Below are 9,183 nucleotides of genomic sequence, written 5' to 3' on the forward strand. Positions count from 1 at the left end.
CTCCCCTTTCATGTTACAGAAGTCCTCCCCTTTCATGTTACAGAAGTCCTCCCCTTTCATGTTGCAGAATTCCTCCGCTTTCATGTTACAGAAGTCCTCCCCTTTCATGTTGCAGAATCTTTGTATTGAAAGTTTAAATCAGCCTTTCCTCCTCTGGGCCTGAAGAGTCCTCTGCTTGACTGTTCAGACACTCCTGATCTCTATGCTCACACCCTCATCAATAAGGATGAACTATTCCATCACAGGGCAGAAAACTAAGATTTTCATTTTCATAGACAGCATGTAGACCAGCTGTTTTATCAAGACCATTACAGAACAGGTGGCGTAGTAAGAACCTCTGTAGAAGAATATCTTCTAAATGTAATGTACAAAATATATATTACCTTGTGAGAAAAGTTCCCTCTAAGCTGCAGATGAAATATCAGCCTGCGCAGAGAAGCGCAAGATTGAATTTCACACAACTTGCTAGTTTTCTCCATTAGTTAACACTATCAACGTCTCCCTTTCCTGAGGGAATTGTGATCGAATCAATGCAACATTACACCGGAACAAAACAACTAAACAAAACTAACTATGCAAGAGATTTTGTTGTAGGCAGAACTCATCCGAGTAGGATTCTACTGTATTGACAGGTAGGACTTGCAAGATAGTACTCTACACAGACCGGTGACCCATAACCAATCAAAGCTGCAGTAGGTCTACATGCAAATAGACCATTGACATATACAGTTGAAGTCGGAAGTTTACATTACACTTAGGTTGGAGTCATTAAAACTCATGTTTCATCCACTCCACAAAATGTATTGTTAACAAACTGTAGTTTTGTACTGTACAACAATTCCAGTGGGTCAGAAGTTTACTTACACTAAGTTGACTGTGCCTTTAAACAGCTTGGAAAAGTCCAGAAAATGATGTCATGGCTTTAGAAGCTTCGTATCAGTCAATTGGAGGTGTACCTGTGGATGTATTTCAATGCCTACCTTCAAACTCAGTGCCTCTTTGCTTGACATCATGGGAAAATCAAAAGAAGTCAGCCAAGACCTCAGATATTTTTTTTAGACCTCCACAAGTCTGGTTCATCCTTGGGAGCAATTTCCAAACGCCTGAAGGTACCACGTTCATCTGTACAAACAATAGTACGTATAAACACCATGAGACCACACAGCCGTCATACCGCTCAGGAAGGAGATGCATTCTGTCTCCTAGAGATTAACATGCTTTGGTGCAAAAAGTGCAAATCAATCCCAGAACAACAGCAAAGGACCCTGTGAAGATGCTGGAGGGAACTGGTACAAAAGTATCTATATCCACAGTAAAAACGAGTCCTATATCGACATAAACTGAAAGCCCGCTCGGCAAGGAAGAAGCCACTGCTCCAAAACCGGCATAAAAAAAGCCAGACTACGGTTTGCAACTGCACATGGGGACAAGACTGTACTTTTTGGAGAAATGTCCTCTGGTCTGATAAAACAAAAATAGAACTGTTTGGCCATAATGACCATTGTTATGTTTGGAGGAAAAAGCATAATTATTGCAAGCCGAAGACACCATCCCACCCGTGTTGCACGGGGGTGGCAGCATCATGTTGTGGGGGTGCTTTGCTGCAGGAGGGACTGGTGCACTTCACAAACTAGATGGCATCATGAGGAAAGGAAAATTATGTGGATATATTGAAGCAACATCTCAAGACATCAGTCAGGAAGTTAAAGCTTGATAGCAAATGGGTCTTCCAAATGGACAATGACCCCAAGCATACTTCCAATGTTGTGGCAAAATGGCTTAAGGACAACAAAGTCAAGGTATTGGAGTGGCTATCACAAAGCCCTGACCTCAATCCTATATAAAATCTGTGGGCAGAACTGAAAAAGCGTATGCGAGCAAGGAGGCCTACAAACCTGACTCAGTTACACCAGCTCTGTCAGGAGGAATGTGCCAACATTCACCTAACTTATTGTGGGAAGCTTGTGAAAGGCTACTCGAAACGTTTGACCCAAGTAAAACAATTTAAAGGTAACACTACCAAATACTAATTGAGTATATGTAAACTTCTGACCCACTGGGAATGTGATGAAAGAAATAAAGGCTGAAATAAATCATTCTCTCTACTATTATTCTGACATTTCACATTCTTAAAATAAAATGGTGATCCTAACTGACCTAAGATAGGGAATTGTTACTAGGATTACATGTCAAGAATTGTGAAAAACTGAGTTTAAATGTATTTGGCTGAGGTGCATGTTAACTTCCAACTTCAATTGTATGTATCTGTGCCATTCACTTTGAACTGGACTGTTTTCTACAGAATTAGAAAAGTAGATGCGCTTCATTTGAGATCAAAACAAGAGCTACATGTAGCGACATGTGCACATTTGAATACTTGTTCACATCCTTCGCTAGTTAGTGAGTTATTATCGCAGTTATAGATCATTTGTAGTCAGCAATGGGGGAGCGATTGCTTCCTACAAGAGCACAAAATGTGTGCATTACTAGATATCTTTGAAAAGCAAGTCAGGTAAAAAGCAATTTTTTTTTTTAGCCCTTTTTCTCCCCAATTTCGTGGTATCCAATTGTTTTAGTAGCTACTATCTTGTCTCATCGCTACAACTCCCGTACGGGCTCGGGAGAGACGAAGGTTGAAAGTCATGCGTCCTCCGATACACAACCCAACCAAGCCGCACTGCTTCTTAACACAGCGCGCATCCAACCCGGAAGCCAACCGCACCAATGTGTCAGAGGAAACACCGTGCATGACTGTAATAATATACACTATCTTTGACCGGTCCAAAGGGAACGAAGATGGCTGCACCTTGAAAATAAGGGAGCATTGAGAAAGAAAACCCCGGCAGGTTCCAGGATCCCCAGAATATCACTCCGGAGGAGGAAAGCAGGGTTCTTGAGGAGCCGGTTACTGGGTGGTTGGGAGGTCTCGGAGGTGGCAGGCTACCTATGAGCTAACTCACTAATTCGCTCCATGATAGCCTTGAAACCTTGGTCGAGACATTCCGTCAGGGAACGAAGCCCTTCCAAAAGGTCCAGCAGTAGCTCCTCATGCTTCCCAATGGTGGCTCCCTGTAGAGAGCTGGTCCAAGTCTGCTGGGTCTGTCATGGCCAGTTCGTACTATAAGGGCACAAGGCGAGACCCAGGTGCAGACACGGGAGGCAGATGGTTTGAGTCTTTGATATTTATTATATGCAAAAGGGGTAGGCAAGAGAATGGTTGTGGACAGGCAAAAAAGTAAAAACCAGTTCAGAGTCCAGGAGGTACAGTGTGGCAGGCAGCCTCAAGGTCAGGGCAGGCAGAATGGTCAGGCAGGCAGGTACAGTGTCTCGAAAAGAGGCAAGGGTCAAAACCGGGAGGACTAGTAAAAGAGAATAGAAAAGGCAGGAACACCGGAAAAACACGCTGGTTGACTTGAAACATAGAAGACGAACTGGCACAGAGAGATAGGAAACACAGGGATAAATACACCAGGGATAACAAGCAACACCTGGAGGGGGTGGAGACAATAACAAGGACAGGGGAAACTGATCAGGGTGTGACAATTTAAAGAATATGCCAGTTCAGGACTTGTGATGCATCTGTTTCTCAAACTAGACGCTCTAATGTACTTGTCCTCTTGCTCAGTTGTACACCCGGGCCTCCCACTCCTCTTTCTATTCTGATTAGAGACAGTTTGCGCTGTTCTGTGAAGGGAGTAGTACACAGTGTTGAACCAGATCTTCAGTTTCCTGGCAATTTCTCGCATGAAATAGCCTTCATTTTTCAGAACAAGAATAGTTTCAGAAGGAAGTTCTTTGTTTCTGGCCGTTTTGAGCCTGTAATCGAACCCACAAACGCTGATGCTCCAGATACTCAACTAGTCTAAAGAAGGACAGTTTTATTGCTTCTTTAATCAGCACAACAGTTTTCAGCTGTGCTAACATAATTGCAAAGGGGTTTTCTAATGATCAATTAGCCTTTTTAAATGATAAACTTGGATTAGCTAACACAACGTGCCATTATAACACAGGAGTGACGGTTGCTGATGGTGGCCTCTGTACGCCTGTGTAGATATTCCATAAAAAATATGCCGTTTCCAGTTACAATAGTCATTTACAACATTAACAATGTCTACACTGTATTTCTGATCAATTGTATGTTATTTTAATAGACAAACATTTTTGCTTTTCTTTCAAAAATAAGGACGTTTCTAAGTGACCCCAAACTTTTGAATGGTAGTGTACAGTGGGGCAAAAAAGTATTTAGTCAGCCACCAATTGTGCAAGTTCTCCCTCTTAAAAAGATGAGAGAGGCCTGTAATTTTCATCATAGGTACACTTCAACTATGACAGACAAAATGAAAGAAAAAAACCAGAAAATCACATTGTAGGACTTTTTATGAATTTATTTGCAAATTATGGTGGAAAATAAGTATTTGGTCAATAACAAAAGTTTAGTTCAATTACCTTTACTTACTTAGGTTCATGGACAATGGTGGCCATCTTGAAGCATGTGCGGACAACAGACTGGGATAGGGAGAGATTGAATATATCTGTGAACACACCAGCCAGCTGGTCTGCGCTTGCTCTGAGGACGTGGCTAGGGATACCCTCTTGGCCGGCAGCTTTGCGTGGGTTAACACACTTAAAATGTCTTACCCACATCGGCCATGGAGAAGGAGAGCCCACAGTCCTTGACAGCGGGCCATGTTGGTGGCACTGTATTATCCTCAAAGCGAGCGAAGAATGTGTTCAGCCTGTCCAGAAGCAAGACGTTGGTGTCCGCGACGTGACTGGTTTTCCTTTTATAATCGGTGATTGTCTGTAGACCCTGCCACATACGTCTCGTGTCTGAGCAGTTTAACTGGGACTCAACATTGCCCCTATACTGACATTTAGTCTGCTTGATTGCTTTGTGGAGGGAATAACATAAGACAACTACTAGAAGTGGGTATGAAAGCTGATTGAACATTCTTCCTACTCATACATTCACTGAAAGGAATTTTCATTCAGCAAGGTCAGGTTTTGTTGTCTTGTACAAAGTTGGAGAAATCGCTCTCCACAAACTATCAATACTGACAGGACGATTCTCAGCAACAAAATAGTTATTCAATTAAGATCCTACATCTGTAGCTGTGCATTCATCAAAACACAAACCTGAGTCACTCCTCACTTGAAATGTACAGGTAACTGCCAAAATAATGGAAACACCAACATAAAGGGTCGTAATAGCGCGTTGGGACACCATAAGCACTTTATTTTGGCAGGTACCTGTATAACGCTGTGAACGCTGTTACACATTCTTTTCACAACTCTGCTGCTGCTATTTCAAAAAATCCTGTGAACTAAAAGTTTGAAGATGGATTCTCCCTTGAAGAGAACAATCAACAGAGAGAGGTATTCCAGCTAGTTATTTCGGGAGATTTAACATCCTCCCTCTATGTTTTGGATGGCATTGATCTCCCCTCGTTGTGCAGTGTCAGCCGTATGTAGAGGCGTTTGATGAAGAAGACTGAAGTCCTGGTGTTATCTGCTGTAATCTCCTAATGTGGTAATGACGGGCTACCTCCTAACCAGACAGCAGCTAGCACTGGGTCTTGGTCACAGAGGTTGCTCCTGGTTACAAGTAGTGCACTATATAGGGAATAGGGTGCAATTTGGGAGGCACATCTACCCTACCCACTCAGTATCACAGGTTGTGGACTGTTTGCATGCGGCTCAGTGAGCTGAGCACATTTCAAAAGAATCAGGCCACTCTAAATCAATCTCTTTTCTCTATGCTTTCTGTCTGGAACAAATCTAATTTTACCAAAGGGACAGTGTTGAGGTTGTGTTAATGCCTAGAACACCACAACACTGCTAACACCTGACCCTATTCATTGCTGCAACGGTCACGGGAGAGGAGCCATGCGTTCTCCGAAACATGACCCCCCCTAACCATGCTCCTTAACACCCACCAGCACCAATGTGTCGGAGGAAACACTGTTCAACTGGCAACCGGGGTCAGCCTGCAGGCCACAAGGAGTTACTAGGGCACAATGAGCCCCACCAGCCAAACCCTCCCCTAACCTGGACGACGCTGGGCCAATTGTGCACTTTCCTTTTCCACAGCCCGGGAATGAACCCGGGTCTGTAGTAACGCCTCTCACACTGCTATGCAGTGCCTTAGACCGTTGTGCCACTCAGGAGGCCCTACTCACCCTATTCATTGTGTTATTCATTTTATTGTGTAGTTGTTCGGTTGGGCCTCACATTATTTTAGGGGAGTGGATGTTGTAGAGGAGGTGTCATGAAACAACAGCTTTTCACCATACAACAACATAGAGCCTTTTACTGCATGAGCATCACTTCACTACCTGGGGTGTATTCGTTATGGAAATTATTGAGCATTTTACAACCAAATGGTAGCAAACTGCAAAACAAGAGTCTCCATTGGACAAATTCAGGCAGGTCCCTCCTCGTTCCGTTTGCTTCTATTTTCCAACAGAATGGGCGTAATGAATAGGCCCCTGTAAACATCGTCATGGCCATGGAACTTCTGTTTCAACAGGGTTTGAGAAATCCATTCAAGAAGGGATCTGGAATGTTGTCAGCTTTATACTTCCTCGAAGAGGCATTATGTTAGCCAGGCACTAAATCTAATGCATTACATTATTTGACTGTGGGACTCCACTCTTCACATTCAACTTTTGCTGATTTGGAGTGTCCATTTCCCACTGGGCACACACTCGTTGAAACAATGTTTCAATGTCCTTTCAATGAAATGACGTTGAACCAACGTGGAATAGATGTTAAATGGACAAATATGCTCAGTTGGGTATGAGTAAGACTGGAGCCCTTGACCTGGATTACAAAAGTCCTGTTTATACCTGGTTTTAACATTCGTCTTTTGTCCTGATCTCATCCACACTCTGATTGTGCCCACATATAAGCCAGTGCCTTTACACATGGCATTAAAATGTCTCTTATCCATCCACTGCGTCCACATTGTGAAAGGATTTCCTGGTCCCTCCCTGTATGCACATTATTTGTATAGATATTCTGTCAAATATATGTATATATTTTTAAAGAGAAATCAAGTCAATGGTGCCACCGGTCAATGATTTTAGAGAGTGAAATAATGATGATTTAAATGGTTTCATTGTCCATATCTGTCTAGACTTGTAAGATATCTAGACACAATGAGTCCCTGACTTCCTCCGGAGGTTGGCAGGGAGATCTGATCACAATGTGTCTTTTGATTGGTCTGCACTAGTCTAAGAATGACGGGCAGAATCAGAATGTGGACAAGATCAGGACACGTTTGAATCAGGTATAAACTGGGCTAGTGTGTCTGAGTGCTGTTCTAGGATCACTTTTGCATTTTATATCACAATGAGTAAGATTACATGGACAGGGGGGGGACCTGATCCTAGATCAGCACTTCTAGTTTAAGATGCTTTGTGGATATGGACCCTGACTTGCACCCTATCTGTTGCCTTGAGGAGAGTGAACAGCTGATGAGCAGTGTTGTATTGCAGTTTACCCACCTTTTGTGGAAAAATGAATTGTGAGTATAGGGAGCTTTTTTCACTGTGACCGGCAATTAGTTTACCCAACAATTATTTTTAACCACTACATCACTGCTGATGAGGTGCAATACTGGCCCACGGTGGACATCTGCGTTATTTCAAACAAGCCTTCTCAGGAGGGTGCCATTTTGATCCGTTTGGATGGGTTCCAATTAACTAATCAATCCTCAAACGTTCACTCTGGTGTCTAGAGTGTGGTAAAGTTTGGTGGTGCATGGCCACTGTGAAGTGGGCATATTGAGTTTTGCATTAGTCAGCTCAGTTTCCCAGGAGACCAGCTCTCACCTGAGGCATTCACAACCTGGAATCCAACTAATGACGGAAGATTCCTGCCAGTCTCTTTATTACTTGGACATCCTGCAAATTATGTTGGAAATGGGGCATCAGAGAGCAAGAGAGGGCAGAGCTGCCAATCTGAAGCCCATCATGATGGAATTCATTACAGGTAATACCCAGCATCTCAGAGCTGAACAGCATGTAAATATTGGTTCGGGGCAAACTCAACAACAAAAAATGTGAAGCATGCCAGCTAAGCCATTACACAACACAACACATTAATTGCACCATAACAGTGAAAAAGGTTCCCACAAACTGTTTGGGCCTACATAAAGCTGTACCAACAGCAGAGCTCTCTTTTCAGCACCATGGAGTGAATCCTTGCCACTGCTACACCTGGCTATCAGTGGAGCCTTGTCTGGCAGCGAAACAGTTCATTCAGCCTCATTTTAAAAAAAACATAGCTGATATGGATGACTTGCTTAAACAAATATGGTTTCTACTGTGAATTGAGATGTACAAACTATGGCATAAGGGGACGATGAGCAGATAAGAGGCAATTCATAATGTCCATTAATACATTAATGAGCGAGCTTGAACGGACATAGTCAATATAACTATTTGTTCAGCACTTCTGAAATATACAGCGACAGAATTCAGAACATGGGCCGTTCTTACAGTATTCTTCATGTACATCAAGTCAGAACCGTAGGATAAATAAAGGGGGCATATAAGCAGACAATGAAAGCTCTTACAATATTCTGACATTTCTCTAAAACAGGCTACATGTGCACCACCAACAGCTTACTACACAACATACACTTAGTAGGACTTTCTTAGCTACAGTATACATATCTCCCTGGCATTTTACATCATTTATGCAGCAGCATACAAGACATTGTTGGGCTCACCTTGTGCTGTGCTTTGAACAGGAAGGTGGTGCGGCGGTCCTTTGTGGGCAAATTGTCATCAAACTTTGTCAAAGTCTAACATTTTCTGGATTTACGGTGCTTTCAAGACAACTGGGAACACTGACGTCAGTGATCTTTAGGTTGGAGCGCTAGAAAAAAGCCTGATTTCCCGACTTGGAATTCTGAGTAGGATGACCATTGAAAACGTATTGATCTATAATTTCTCTACATATGACAAGGATTAAAAAAGATTTGCCAGTAGATTGTCGTCTTGATTCATGATGGTGACTGCTAGCTTGCTAGCTAAGATTGAATGTATGATGTTGACAGTCCAATCAAAGCTACGGTAGATATAACGTGATTTGACATTGTCTGTGGCCAATCACCTTGAGCCTTCTTGGATGGGCACTAATGTAACTATATGGCAGCACCCAAGGGGCCTGATT

The sequence above is a fragment of the Oncorhynchus mykiss genome, chromosome 25 (genome assembly GCF_057628025.1).
Source record: "Oncorhynchus mykiss isolate SJ-2025 chromosome 25, ASM5762802v1, whole genome shotgun sequence".
NCBI classification, from domain to species: Eukaryota; Metazoa; Chordata; class Actinopteri; order Salmoniformes; family Salmonidae; genus Oncorhynchus; species Oncorhynchus mykiss.